The sequence below is a fragment of the Vicugna pacos genome, chromosome 4 (genome assembly GCF_048564905.1).
Source record: "Vicugna pacos chromosome 4, VicPac4, whole genome shotgun sequence".
Lineage (NCBI taxonomy): Eukaryota > Metazoa > Chordata > Mammalia > Artiodactyla > Camelidae > Vicugna > Vicugna pacos.
This window is the reverse complement of record NC_132990.1, coordinates 18,437,881-18,453,439: the sequence shown is the minus strand read 5'-3', so window position 1 is coordinate 18,453,439 and position 15,559 is coordinate 18,437,881. Positions and strand designations below refer to the sequence as shown.

At 41.5% G+C, this 15,559-nt stretch overlaps 1 long non-coding RNA gene across 1 annotated transcript; it reads right to left on the bottom strand.

The window, feature by feature from the left end:
* Positions 1 to 3,642: 3,642 nt before the first annotated feature.
* Positions 3,643 to 15,357, bottom strand: LOC107034612 (uncharacterized). Its single transcript, XR_001460131.3, has 4 exons — positions 15,270 to 15,357; positions 5,422 to 5,519; positions 4,494 to 4,682; positions 3,643 to 3,760 (listed from the first exon to the last, which is right to left on the bottom strand). It is a non-coding gene; the product is annotated as an uncharacterized lncRNA (long non-coding RNA).
* Between the last annotated feature and the right edge of the window lie 202 nt (positions 15,358 to 15,559).

The window sequence follows — 15,559 nt, the reverse complement described above, 5'->3', positions numbered from 1 at the left end:
CCTTGAGCTCCTAATTAAGAAATGTGTCAGCCAAGGAAAAGGAACTAAGATGGTAGCTGGAGCCGACACCAAAATCAGACTAAGATTTTCTTTCAAGGTGAAGGAGAAATAAACAGGTTGGGCTGGAAGTCTATACAGAGGGAAAGTCTGAAGATGCCAGAGAGAGGGAGTAAATATAGCAACAGTATCTCTCACGTGGGATCTGGCTTTAGAGAAAAATAAGGACACAGATTCCTTCAGCTGAAGAGAGGAAGAAGGAAAAACTCGAAGGTTAAAATGTGCTAGAATGAAGAAAGGAAACTCCGAAGTTGCTTATTAAAAGAGTAGGGAGTCACTTATCAAGTAATAATGCAGATTTCAGGAGAATTAGATTTTGGAGTAGCTGTCGATAGATGAGTTAAGTGAATCATTCACAATGAGGAAAGAGTTTGCGGCTAAGTAATGGGTGCTGAATTTTGGTCCCAATTACAAAACAAATTATTTTGTTGCATTCCTTCTCTGTGGCAGGCACGTGTACTTGAAGCCAGACTAGAGTTTACACCGTTCAGCTAGCACCGCCCTGTGACTGAGGCTGAGGGCTGCAGTCACAGGGAGAGATGGTAATACATGTACATGCTTAGGAAGGTGCTGGGCACAGAGTGGGTACCAAGGATGGAGGGGGGCTGCGGCTCAGGAGACGTCTGCCTCAGTGGGGAGGAGTTTTTTTATTACTGACATTGTTCAGAGTTTGCCAGCATAGATTGGTTATTGATTTTAACATGGTTTTGTAATTCTCTGTAGACAATGCAATTCCTTTCTGCCTGCAACTGGAGCAGACATTCCCACCCTTCACCCTCTTACTACCAGATGCACAGTAAGTACTACATAAAGGCTTGCTGGTATCACTGTGATTATTTAGGTAAGGACAGCACGTAGAAATTCTCCAGAAGTGGGAGGGGTTGGGGGGAAGCCTTCCTTACAGCGGAAACAGCACACACGAAGACAAATGGGTATTAAGTAATGGTTTGAATGGACATAATAGTCTTTTTACCTGAGCCAGGAAGAGAGCGGGGCATAGGAGTTCCATCACCAGGAAGGAAAGCGATGCACTTCAGAATGTTTTCTTTGACAGCCATCACTGAAGGCCACTCACAATTTCCCGGGAGATCCTCTGCCTTCAGTTCAGCATTTCCCCCAATTCTTGGCATCGTATGTGGTTGTCTTTCTGCTCTGGAGTCAAGGATGGCTTGAAGATCTCCGCCCTTAAGAGTGCAGTTGTGCCAACGAGCTATTTCTGTGCAGGGCTTCTTTGTGCACCGATGTGAGTACCTATTTTGATGATAAGAATAATCAACTGCTTTGTCTTTGAGAGGGTTCTTACTGCCAGCACTCCTCAGTGAGTGAGATTAAACAGAGGGAGGGACAAAGCCCAGTTACTAATTCATAAAAATGCAACTATAGAAAGAAAACTTTAGCTTGGTTCCATCCATCAGTGACCAGGCTGCTACCCAGGTAAGGGACTGCCTTACAGTGAGGACTGTCGCCCCACTGTCAGGGTCCCCTGCAGGGCAGGGGACAGCTTACTCGAGACCCCCAGGGGGACTGCGTTAGTCAGCTCGGGCTGCTTTAACAAAACACCAAAGACTGGGTGGCTTCAAGGGCGCTGTGTCCCCCCAGGGCTCCACCCATATCTAAACCCAGTTATTTCCCCAAAGGCCCCCCACCTCCAAATACTGTCGCATGAGGATTAGGGCTTCAACATTTGAATTTGGGGGAGAGACAAGGATTCCGTCCATAGCAAGGATGAATGGAGGGATGAGAAGAATGCCAGATACCAGCACATCATATAAGTGAGATGAAAAAAAAAAAAAAAACCCCAGAAAACATAAAACTCGATTTCAGTCAAAAGTAAGCAATAAACTTACTTTACCTTAGAGAGGAAATTTCACTTGCAACTGTGACTCCCTTTGGACTCCTCCTAAGGCAGAGGTGGGTCCCAAACTAAAAAGTGAAACAAAATAACAGGCCAAGTACAATATGATTATGTAGAACCAAAATCCAGAATCAATGCCATTGGAGAACACAGATTAGACAGAATTTTTAATGTGTAGATTAAAAATTAGTCATTTTCAATCTGTAAACCTCTCAGCTCACTCTATAAAATAATTTGAATCACAGCACCATGAAGGACCTAGAGATGATCACACTGAATGAAGTACATCAGACAGACACAGACAAATATATGATAGCACTTTTAGGTAGAATCCCAAAAAAACACCCAAATGCACTTATTTACAAAACAGACTCATAGACATAGAAAACAAGCTTATGGTTACTGAAGGAGGAAGGGGGAGGGATAAATTGGGAGTTTGGAATTTGCAGACAGATACTAACTATATATGAAATAGATAAACAAACAAGGTCCTACTGTATAGCACAGGGAACTAAATTCAGTATCTTGTAATAACCTACAATGAAAATATATATATATATATATATATAACTAAATCACTAGTTTTAAAACCAATAAAATCCCATTAGAAAGCACCCCGATGGACAGGGAACTTAGTTCCAGCCTAGGTAGGCCAAATGACACAGCCCAGCCTAACGCTAAAAGAACATGGGCCCTGGCGCCCTCCACCTCGATTTGCATCCTGGCTTCACAACTCATTAGTTATATGACCTTGGACATGACAGTTAAACTCATAAGCCTCCAATTCCTCATTTATAAATTGGGGTTAATAGTACTACCCACCTCTCAGAGCTGGTGCTAAAATTAAATGACGTTTAGATAGAAAGCACTTGGAATAGTGCCTAAAACACAGTAAGCACTCCATTTCTTTATCAGCATTACTTTTTTTTTTAAAGTTAACTAACCATTGTGTCAGCACAGGTACATGACCAATGTCCTTGGGGAGGCAAGGCCCTGGTGAAATCAGAAAAGCAACGTGTAATTTACCATCAAAATGTCAGACCAGGGAAGGGTCCCCTTCATCCCTGTGGTGCCCACTAGAGCCAACAGCGCAGGCTGCCATGGAGAGAGCACAGGGATCTGGGGAGTCGGGAATGGGAAGCGCCCCCACGGCCTGAACGCAGCAGCCCCCAAACTCAACCCCTTTTCTTCTCACCCCTCCCAGCCCGTTCCCCATGCCCCCATCCTCCTCTTTTCTATACTATATATACACCCAGCAGGCAACTTCCAGGTCACCCTCCTGCCTTAGCCCACCCATCACGAGGACCTTGGAAGTCCATCGTTTTCATTCACTGTCTGCACACACACTACTGCAGTTGCCTTCTTACCTGTCTCTGCCTCTACCCTCTGTCCAGGCCAGCCGTTCTCGTCAAAACCTCCAGAGGAACCCTTCAAACTTGCAAAACCAATCATGACACTTCCCCAGTAAAATCTACAGTTCCTCACGCCGCATCTCTCCTCCGTGCTCCACTCTAAATTCCTTCCACTCCCACGGTCCTATTTCACACTCGCCATACGGAATCACTACAGGTTCCACAATCTCTCACATTCTCCCCCACCTCTGCGCCTGGCGCGCACGCTCCTTCTTCTGCGTGGGATTCCCCCATCCGTTTTTCTACCTAGAAATCTCCAACTCCTCCGACAAGGCCCAATGTCAAACTGCCGCCTCTCTGGAGTCTTCTCACCTTCCGCAGGCTGAGCCATGCACTGTCTTCCACACATTTATGGCATCACACGTAACTCCATCACCAGTGTTCTCTCCACTCTGTACTGGTCTGTGTGCAGGACTCTCGGTCTCCAGCCTGGAGCCTGGATATTGTAGACCATGACAAGAAAAATAAGAACAATGTAATAACCAGCAATAATAACAATAAATCCTTCCTTTTGTTTCTAAAAAATCCTAGTAATGTGGATTCTCTGGTAGATTCTAGGTACTTGGCTAAGCCATTTATTAGATTGAACCATATAAAATTGCTATTTTTTATTAGTCAAAATGGTCACATATGGGTGATTTCAAATACTTCACCCCAGAACATGCATCTTTTCAATTTAATCTTCACAACCACCTTTGTAAATATATTAGCCCCATTCTGTGGGTAAGAAAATTGAGGCTCAGGTTTTAAGTAACTTTGCCTAAGGTTCTAGAATAAGAAAGTGAAGAAGCCAGGACTCTAATCCCAGACTGCATCTCCTCTCATGCTCTTAACCAGGGCTGCATCCTGACTCCCAGATTATTGATTTAATTGTTTAGTCAACTAATGAAGCAATGACCTGAAGGTCCCTGGAGAAATGATGATGGTCCCATAAAATAAAGATGCAAGTCTCTGTTCAGCCCGTCCAGAGAGGACAAATTCTGATGTCTGTGTGGGAGTTAAAGCAGGCTCAGCAGCCAGCAAAGGCAGCTGAAATACTGAAATGAGTTAATAAAGGTAATAGAATCTCTTTCAAGGGAAGGATGTCTTCCCCCAACAGAAGACAGATTCTTATCTGTTTGAGATGGTTTAAATAGAATCCTTTTTGAAGGTCAATAAATTGGACTCACCAAGTCCTTTCAAGGCTCCTTATGATACTCAGATGCACGGGCTTAACGTGGCTTGGTGCACGGCTGGAAAATGGGAGAGTGCTGATCCTCCCGCCAGAAAAGCATCTCTTCCTCCTTTACACTCCCTCAGCCCTCTGACTCAACTGTCTTTGGGACATATGTCGTGATTTTCATATACTGTTCTGCTTTCTGCAAGAGAAAATGCATCTAAAACATGAAGTATGTGTGGTTCATTCTGACACTTCCCACAGTACCCAACAAGTGTTTAGTGTTTTATTAAAGAAACAAAATTGATTAAATGGAGTTTCTTTCCTTTTCTGAAAGAATCCTATAGTACCCAACTGAAAATAAGCCCCTAGTTTTCATCCAGAACCTATTATTAAAACTGGGCAACTCACACCATGGGGGCAAAGTTTTCTTAAATATACTTTTGGTCCAATAATTATCAGATATAACATAACTTTTTATCTTTCTCTTTGCATCATTTTGAAATATGGTCAATCAGATGTTAATTCCTTTTAGTTAAAATGTCTGAAAGGGGAGCCAGCATTTCAGCCAACAGGAAAGGAATCTAGCTAGATTATTAATGGAAAGTAACACATCCAGGTATTTAAATGTTTGGCAATTCCGAGTTAGAGTCACTACTATCTCAAAATAAGTCGCATGGAAGTTTTCCCATAACTGACATTCCAGAGAAACAATGTTTCATGATGATAATGAGTAAAGTACAATACAAAAATTGCTCTAGACACTTATTCTCAATAAAAATAACAGTAATAACTATCCTCGTATTGAATATTAAAAGAAAAAACTTTCAAATGATCTAGCTCATCTGATTCATGTAACAGTCCTGTCCACTCATATCACCACTTTAGAAGATATTTACAGAAAACGTGGATCAGAGAGGAAGAAAACGGCTGTGACTCACAATGCTAGGAATAGCAGAGTCTAGACTGGAACTCAAGCATTTTCCTGATTTCAAATCTCATGGTCTTTCTACTGAATCTTTTTGTCCACGTGGCCAATCTAAAAAAAAAAAAGGAATAGCATTTCTACTTCAGCAATAGAAAAAAGAAAATCAAAATCCAGATAAAAGTGATCAGTTTCCTGGAGGAGGCACATTTTCTTATCTTGGTAATTGAGCTGGAACATTAGTTTCTCACATCTTGTTAAAAAATACCAATAGCTAACATTTTAGTGAGCATTTGCATCCTGCTACTGTTAAGTGCTTTATATGGACCAATTCACCTAATTCTTACAAGTTGAAGGGTTGGTCCTCTTTCTCTTTTATAAATGTGGAAACTGCAGTTTACAAAGATTAAGCTCAAAGACGTTAACTTTCCCAATCCTGTGACCTTGGGAAAGCTAACTGGCAGAGCTGTGATCTGAACCCATGTCAGCAAAACCCACAGCCTACGCTCTTAACCACCATGCTAATCTCTCTGCCAGTGGTTCTCAAAGCTTGGTCCTGGGCAGGCAGCATCAGCATTCCTGGGAACTTGTCAGAAATGTGAATTCTCTGTGAACACCCAGACCTACTCTGGGAGAGGGGCCCAACCATCTATGTTTTTAAAAGCCTTCTAGGTGCTTCTAAGTCACACTAAAATCTGAGAACTTCTGTGCTAGACTGAAACAACAGTAAGTGGTAACCATTTACAGGGATTCAGTATATGCTCTGAGCTATTAGGGAATGCAAAAAAGGAAGTGAGAGAAGTTAGCAACAACTAATAAGGTTGTCGTAAATGAAAATCTTCAGGGGATAGTAGAGCCAAAAAGGGAAGAAATAATCTTAACTAGTGCATGCAGAAACTGAAAACAGCAATGATTAGCAATTAATCAGGCAGTATGTTACACTGTAATCAAGGATCAGAAAATTCCGGAAGGACTAAATGACACAGAGTTTATTACTGCACGGTAAACGATCATTAATAAAACGTGGCTGTTAAAAGAACCAAAGAGATGAATAATCATACAAAGGAAATGTCAGCTGCAGAAGGAATAACTTGTGGTCTTAATCACTCAGAGAAATTATAGGTATGGACACAGAATCAAAAGGAGAATGCAAATTAGCAGTGCTATGAGAATAAGGCACACACCTGATTGCTCTGTTACAGATATAAGATTAAGATGGTTGCAAATACACCATGCACTGGTAAATGAAAAGTGTGACCTGGCTAACATTTCAATGGCTAAAAGTAACGAATTTACATAATTGTAGTTGCATATTGTTTGGCATCAGTCCCCATCTCTGGTGTAGAAACAAGAAACTATCTTGTTGAAATTGCTAAAAAAAAAAAAAAAAAAAGGTAGAGACTACCTAACTTGAGATTTATCTGGTTGATGACCTCTGCCGACCTGTAAATTTCCTAAAGGATTAACTCTGCACATGAGTGTTTCCAAAGAGACGACCAAGGGCAGCTTCCAAGGGCATGTCATTCCAATATCATTCATTACATCTCTATAGAGGACTGCTTTTTCAGAGCACAACGTGGAGGGACTGAAAAGTGTTATCAAGAAGAAAAATACCTGCAAGTCTAAGAATGAAAAGACAAAGGATTCTAACAGAGCCACCAAAAGTCATTATACAACAAAACTGTGGGTTATTCCCTTTCATTTGAGAGCTACCGATTTGAGATCTTTAAAAAAAAAATTTGTCAGTTGAAAAGAAGCAAATCAAAAAGAATATGGTAATTAAAGCTGTCAAAAGAAATATTAACCAATAAAATTGTCTAGCTGGACTTTATGAAGAGGTATCATAACTTCTATGGAGGAAAAAGTACATTCTTCTCCAACTTAGTCTTTTTGCAGGAATTTTTCATTCTCATAGCAAGAAAAATTAGCTAAATTAGTTAAAACGTATTAACTATTTTTATGTGCCAGGAATCATCCTAAACTCGATACATACGTTATCTACCATAATTTTTATAGCAACTCTACTTGATGTATGTGTTATTGTTACCCTCTCCCAGTTTCATATTTTATTGATAAAGGAATTGAATGGCATGTCCATTGACGGATGACTGAGTAAAGAAGTTGTGGTATATTTATACAATGGAATACTACTCAGCCATAAAAATTACTAAAATAATGCCATCTGCAGCAACATGGATGAACCTGGAGAATGTCATTCTAAGTGACATGAGCCAGAAAGAGAAAGAAAAATACCATATGATATCACTTGTATGAGGAGTCCAGAAAAGAAAAAAAAAGACAAACTTATTTACAAAACAGCAGCAGACTCACAGACATAGAAAACAAACTTATGGTTTCTGGGGTGGGGAGGGATAAATTGGGAGTTCCAGATTTGCAGATACTAACTAACACATATAAAATAGATCAACAAAAAATTCATACTGGAACTGTATTCAATATCTTGTAACTTATGGTGAAAAAGAGTATGAAAACGAATACATGTATGTTCATGAATGAAGCATTATGCTGTACACCAGAAATTGACACATTGTAAACTGACTATATAAGTCAATAAAAAAAGTATATATTTTTAAAAAAGGAAACTGTATTACAGACAGTTACTTTCCAAAGATGGCCCCCAATAATTCCTCCCCTCCTTATATGTACAAGCTGCTCATCCCATTAATAAGTGGAACTTAAATTATCTCCCCTTGAATCTTCTGAGTCTAAGACTAATTTGGCCAATAGAATGCAGAGAAACAAATATGAGTATTCGAAGCCAGGTATTAAGAAGGCCAAGCAGTTTCTACATCTTGAAATCTAGCCGCCATGTTTGAGGAAGCTCAAGCAGCCATGTGGAGAGGCTCTTGTGGGAATAATCAAGACCCTTGGTTCACAGTTTCAGTTAAGCTCCCAGCCAAAGCCAGTACCAAATGGCCAGTCATGTAAGTAAGCCATCTTGGAAGTATATCCTCCAGCCCCAGCTAAAACACCCCAGCTGGTAGCACATGGAACAGAGATAAGCTCCACCAAACCCTATCCAAATTGCAAAATCATTGTTGATTTAAGCTACCAAGATTTGAGTTGGCTTACAATACAGCAAAAGACAACTGAAACACTGAAGTATGCAAGAGTGCACACCAAGATAGTCAAGTCAGGGACACCATACGTTCTTTCTCATATAAATTAAGCTGCATGTGAGAATGTGCAAAGAAAGGATTCCAATTAGAGGCAGGGGTGAATAGAAAAAGTGCTTACATGGACACTTCTGTCAACAGTCACTGAGAACCTGTGAGGTTCCAGGGACTGAGCCCGGATGGTACAGATAAAAAGGTGAATTGTCAGAGTCCAGAGGTCAAGAAATTCTCCATGCAAAACAAAATTTCAGTACCACAGGAAATGATCACGTTGATGCAAAATGATGCATAGATGTTTGGGATCACTTGATTAGGGAGCCTGAGTTAAAAAGTTAATGCTCTTATTAGCCCAGAAATAAACCCACAAACTTTTGGCCAGTTAATCTTTGATAAAGGAGGCAAAAACATACAATGGAGTAAAGACAGTCTCTTCAGCAAATGGTATTGAGGAAACTGGACAGCTGCATGTAAATCAATGAAGTTAGAACAGTCCCTCACTCCTTACACAAAAATAAACTCAAAATGGCTTAAAGACTTAAACATAAGACAAGACACAATAAATCTCCTAGAAGAAAACATTATCCGACAAAACATTATCTGACATAATCTCAGCAATGTTCTCCTAGGGCAGTCTACACAAGAAATAGAAATAAAAGCAAAAATAAATAAATGGGGCCTAATTAAACCTATAAGCTCTTGCACAGCAAAGGAAACCATAAGCAAAACAAAAAGACAACCTACAGAATGGGAGAAAATATTTGCAAAAGATGAGACTGACAAAGGCTTAATTTCCAGAATATATAAACAGCTCATACAACTTAATAACAAAAAACCAAACAACCCAATCCAAAAATGGGCAGAAGACCTAAACAAGCAATTCTCCAAAGAAGATATAGGCACTTGAAAAAGTGCTCAATATTGCTCATTATCAGAGAAATGCAAATCAAAATTACACAATGAGGTATCACCTCACACCAGTCAGAATGGCCATCATTCAAAAGTCCGCAAGTAATAAATGCTGGAGAGGGTGTGGAGAAAAGGGAACCCTCCTACACTGCTGATGGGAATGTAGTTTGGTGCATCCATTATGGAAAACAGTATGGAGATTCCTCAAAAGAGTAAAAATAGACTTACCATATGATTGAGCAATCCCACTCCTGGGCATATATCCAGAGGGAACCTTAATTCAAAAAGATACATGCACCCCAGTGTTCATAGCAGCACTGTTTACAACAGCCAATACATCGAAACAACCTAGTGTCCACTGAAAGATGACTGGATAAAGAAGTGGTGGTATATTTATATAATGGAATACTACTCAGCCATAAAAAGAGTAAAACAATGCCATTTGCAGCAATAAGCATGGACCTGGAGAATGTCATTCTAACTGAAATAGGTCAGAAAGAGAAAGAAAAATACCACAGGATATCACTTACATGTGGAATCTTAAAAAAAAAAAAAACAAAAACAACTTACTTACAAAAAAGAAATAGACTCACAGACATAGAAAACAAACTTATGGTCACCAGGAGGGGACAGGGGTGGGAAGTGATAAATTGGGAGTTTGAGATTTGCAGATACTAACTACTATATATAAAATAGACAAAGAATAAGTTTATACTGTATAGCACAGGGAACTGTATTCATTATCTTGTTGTAACTTACGGTGAAAGACAGTATGAAAACAAGTATATGTATGTTCCTATATGACCGAAGTATTGTGCTGTACACTAGAAATTGACACAACATTGTAAATTGACTATATTCCAATAAAAATATTAAATGACAAGAAAAAAGTTAATACTCTTGGCAGTGGACCCAGTGGTCACAAAGATCTGTCTCTTGCTTCAGCAGTGTTTGGATTGGCACAGACCCAGGGATGCTCCTCCTTCCAGCCTCCAACCACCCTCCAACCTCTTCTCCAATCGCAGTCTTCCAAACCAACCACTCAGCCATCCTAGGCCTCCAGGACCAGCCAACACCATTTTTTTGAGCTTAGCTCCTTATTGTTAATCAACCATGAGCTCCCCAGATTCAAAGAATTATTCCACCGAGGTGGAGGCTGCCATCGACTGCCTGGTCAACATGCATATGCGGGCCTCCTACACCCACCTCTCTCTGGGCTTTTGTTTCCACCTGAAGATGCGGCTCTGACTGGATGGACCTGACTGGTCTCCATGGGCTTAGCTGGGCAGATCCAAAGTCTCATAAAATAATATCCAGAATGTCCAGGATACAATCCCAAGTCCCTTCAACAGGCTCACCCTCAAGCACGCCTAGAAGCCTCCAGAGCCCAGCTGCCTTTGTGGAGGTCCCCCCCGGCCCCCCGGCATCCCACTGGTGGCAGGGCTTCCGCCTGAAGCCTCTCTCTGCCTCCACCAGGTAGCTTTATAACCACCCTGGAGCCCTCTCCCATGCCAGGGACCAAATGGAAACAACAACGCTTTTTGCAGAAAGAAAAAAAGAGTTAACGCTCTTGATTTTTTACATCCATCCTAAGGCAAGGAATTACAGGGCAAGATTTGGAGTAAACTTGTTGGAGTTGGGGCTAGGAGAAAAGTTCAAGTAAACTTGCAGGGTAGCAACACCACCACAAAACAAGTGTGTGTGTTTATGTGTGTAAGAAAGGAAGGCAGAATATGATAAATGGGCATTAGGGGAAGGAAAATTTAAATCAAATTTGCCTTTGTGTGTACATGCACACATGCAGACACAAATTATACTCCTACAGCAAGGCCCATGGAAATATTCTGACCAAACTGGATGCCAAGGAATTCTTTAAACGTGGTTACAGGCTTCTGTGATCACAGGATGGTAGTGCCATTTCTCATTCTTACAGGGGCAGAGTTCCTGCCTCTTACAAATAAGAATTCATGAACACATATACCAGACATGACAGAAGCCTCAAACCAGAAAACACCAACATGCACAGACCAAAGAAAAAAAAATTACTCTAAGAAAAGCCTTTTCTCCCTAGCCAAAATACTAGGAAAAAGGTGACCTATCGACCGAAAACCTATTTGGCAATACTGCCTTGCTCCAGGCATTTCCCGCACCCCGTGGTTTTACGGGAGCTGAGCAGGAAGCTCATCTTCCACTCCACCTCATCCCTCTCCTGCCCCCACAGAAGCAACCTAGTAACACTCAGTTCCCCCATCAGAAGAGCATCAGTGAGGTCCAGTGGCAGACGGAGCCTCCCACCCCTCCTAGGTACCAAATACTCGGCAGTGAGCCACATCTAGCCAGCACTTTGCCTTCCCTCTGCACCCAGGTCGGTGATGCCCCGTGGAGAGCCAAACCTCCGTGCCCACCTGGTGTCAGTGAGGAGGTGTGAGGTGGGGATAGTTGGCACTCACCTGTTTTCCTTCCCTCCGGTGTCAGGGATGCCCGGCAGGTTGCTGAGCTTCCTCCCTACTCTGCAGCAACGAAGCAGCCGAGTCAGCCCCCTGCTTTCCCCCTCCCTGGTGTGAGCAAGGCACGATCTTATACCACTTGGAGGCAACGAGTCAGTAGGAGTTGATGCTCCACTTTCACCAGGAAGGCACCACTAAGACCAGGTAGGGAGCTGAACTTCCACCCCATCCGGCTGCAATGAAGCAGTGTGAGCCAGCTCTCTACTTTTGGCACTGGCAGAGCCCACTAGGAAGCCGGATTTACACACACATCCAGCCCTCACTCAGTCTACACCTCAACAGGCAAACTACCTACAGAAAAAAAAAATTAAGTAGGATCCAAAGTCTCATCAAATAATATCCAGAATGTCCAGGATACAATCAAAAGTCACTCATGATACTAAGAACCAGGAAAATCACAGTGGAAATGAGGAGAGACAATCCCCAGCCACCAACACTGAAATTAACCAGATATTGAAATTATTTGACAAGGATTTTAAAGCGACCATCATAAAGATGCTTCCACAGTAATTACAAATTCTCTTGAGACAAATGAAGAAAACTAGAAACTACTCTTAATTGTTTATGTTGCTAAGTTTATATAACTGGCAACTATGACTATGCCATCTTTCCTTCCTCCAGGTACACAAGTTGTTTGCTCTGTAACAATAAGGATGTTGTATCCAACTGAAAATATTTATAGGGCTAGCCCTCATTTTCAAAGAACCTGAGAAATTATTATGCAGTTGAATCTTCTAAAGAATCCACAGCCAACACGATGTTGTTGGAGGAGGTCACCGAGAGAATGTGACCACCAGTTTTCCCACAAGCTGGACTCGGGAAACCCAAGGCCCCTCACTCCCTCCCCTGTCCTCGGAAACTACACTGCACCTACCATTACCACACTAGGAGCTGTTTCAAAGCCACAGTCGAAAGAGAGTCAGGTGTTAAGACCATCTGGACTGAACAAGTAACAATGCACATAAACTTTTAAGATTCTGGCAGGTGGATGAGAGGATCGCCCTGTTTTATGGCCGCCCAAGACAAGCCTTGTAGGCAAGGTGCCTTGCTTTTAAAACTGCCACCTACCATTCTGGAGCGGTCTGCCTCTTTCTTCTGCCTCTCCTTGCCCTCTGTGTACAGGGGCCATTTTCACATTTCACCTGGGAAATTCCTGAGTTTTTAAATCAACAGATGCACAACAAATGCCCAGTAATTAATTTCATTTTCATGTTAGCTGCTCACCAATTTCCCATACATTTCATGCCATGTATTTACTGGCTTAACATCTATCTCAAAACTTTAAAACCTCCAATAAAAATGCATTAGAACATGGTCAATAAAAGAAATAGTATGCTGGCTTGTCACTGACCTTTTTTTCCAGGTTCCTTTTTTTTTTTTTTAAATTGAAGTAGAGTCAGTTATAATGTGTCAATTTCTGGCGTGCAGCACAATGTCCCGGTCATGCACATACATACATATATTTGCTTTCATACTCTTTTTCATGAAAGGTATTGCAAGATATTCAATATAGCTCCCTGTGCTATACAGAAGAAATTTGTTTTTTAATCTGTTTTTATATATAGTGGCTAACATTTGCAAATCTCAAACTCCCAAATTTATCCATTCCCACCCACTTCCCCCCAGTAACCAACTGTTTACTATGTCTGCAAGTCTGCTTCTGTTTTACCCCAAAACTGATAAAAATATACTTTTCTGAAGAAAAAAATGTGTCAGATGTTTATTGTGTGATAAGACCTTAGAGAGAGAAATGCTTCTGATGACCTTCCCTCATGAAGGTTTTCAGCTTCCATGGTACAAATGAAGAGGTGCCCCCTAAGTATACCTTTGCCTAACTGTGACCACGAAACCTGAGATTACATGGTCAGTCCTTGTGCATTAAACACTTTCCCATCTTCAGGTGTGTCTTCTCTCGAAGTGAAATGACTCTATAAGGAAATGCTTCTCTGTGAGAAATGCCCTGTTCGGTCTCAGGAGACTCATATCCATCTGACCCCACTGCTCACTGCCCATTATGACTTTGGACAAGACTTTTAATCTCTCTAGCCCTGTATTATTATTATTACTTGTCTGTTCCACTTGATAGAGTTAACAAGAAAAATGAAACAGTGCCCATGTGGGTACTTACATGATGTAATGAGCTATACAAATACAAGTGATTACTATGAGCAAGTCATCTTTTGTAGAATTTTATAGAAATTAGTTAACACATTGTAACAAAATGTTCAGTAGTAAAACATGATGAGGATGTCAGGGGCTGCCAGAGGGCTAGTAGGTGTATCAAAAGGAGTTAGAGAGGGAAAGAGGGAGGTTGCCAGAGACATCTGGATAGATCTCAAGTTGCCCTGACAGAGGTGTTTAGTTGGAATGAGTGGTCCTCGTACCAGGTCTAGGGGAGTGTGTGCTTGGGACTGAGGAGGCCTGGAGCAAAATACGCTGTTTATGTACATGATACATGAATTCAGGGCTGTGGGCATCTTCCCAAAGGGCTCAAAAATTAGAAACTCTTTTTAGTTAGTACTGTTCCTGGAGTGTGTTAAACACCTTTTCCTCCACCATTCATTTCTGTTAAAAAGTTATTCTCTGTTCTGCAGAGAACAGATACCTGCAAGGCTGCAAAGGTATCAGGAAAAAGTACTGGAATGAGCATCCAAAGGTTGGATTCTAATTTGACTCTATTACTAACTTCCTGTGTGACCGACCCTGAGCACGTCTCAACCTCTGTAGAACACTCAGCTAAATACTGTACTTAGTTACTAACTGTGGTTTGGAGACTTTTTTCTAATTTGCTTCACTCTTTTGTTGGCATCTGTTTTTATACCTCCCCCCTCCCCAAAAGTTACTGGTCTTGGGAACTATCTCCTGAGAAAGAGTTTAATTTTCTTGCAGCCAAACTATATGTAACATCACTCAAGAGTAGTGACTCGCACTACAGTTTCGCAAGTATGTATATGTGTGGATTCTGATAATTTTGTACTTAGCAGGGGAGGAAGAAAAACACAACGCAAGTTGAGAAAAAAAAATATCCTCAGAAATGTCTCTTTGTAACTGTTTTTAGAGCCCTTTGTTGAGGTCAGCATTTGAGATGGCGCTACTGTGGTAAACCGTGCCAGAGAACCACGGGGAACGCGCGGGTTCAGTGGTCAGAAAGACCCAGGGTGAGTCCTCGGTTCTGCTACCCACTAGCTAAGTGACTTTTACACAGCTGTAAACTGGGATAACATCCAGCTTGCAGATCAGACTTTTTAATGGTCATTAAAAATAATGCAAATAGAGTCCTTGCACATGTAAGGAAGGAAGTCAGTAAATGGTACCTCCATTATGATGATACTTGTGATCACTGGACAAGAGAGAGAGCACTGAAGGAGGAGGTGATCCTGGTTCCTGCAGCAGCAAAGTCATCAGCGTGTAGAGCCTTCCAAGAGGGACCGGAAGCCTGCCATTCATTTCGAGAATGTCACTCCACGTCCTCTGGCTTCTTTGCGGCAGACCACAGCTTCCCCTGTAAGACACCAGACTAACCCTCCGTGAGCTTCTCCTGAACGCTGTTCCCCCATGAAGAGTGAAAAAAGCCCATCTTCCAGTTTTAGGGAGAGAAAGTGAC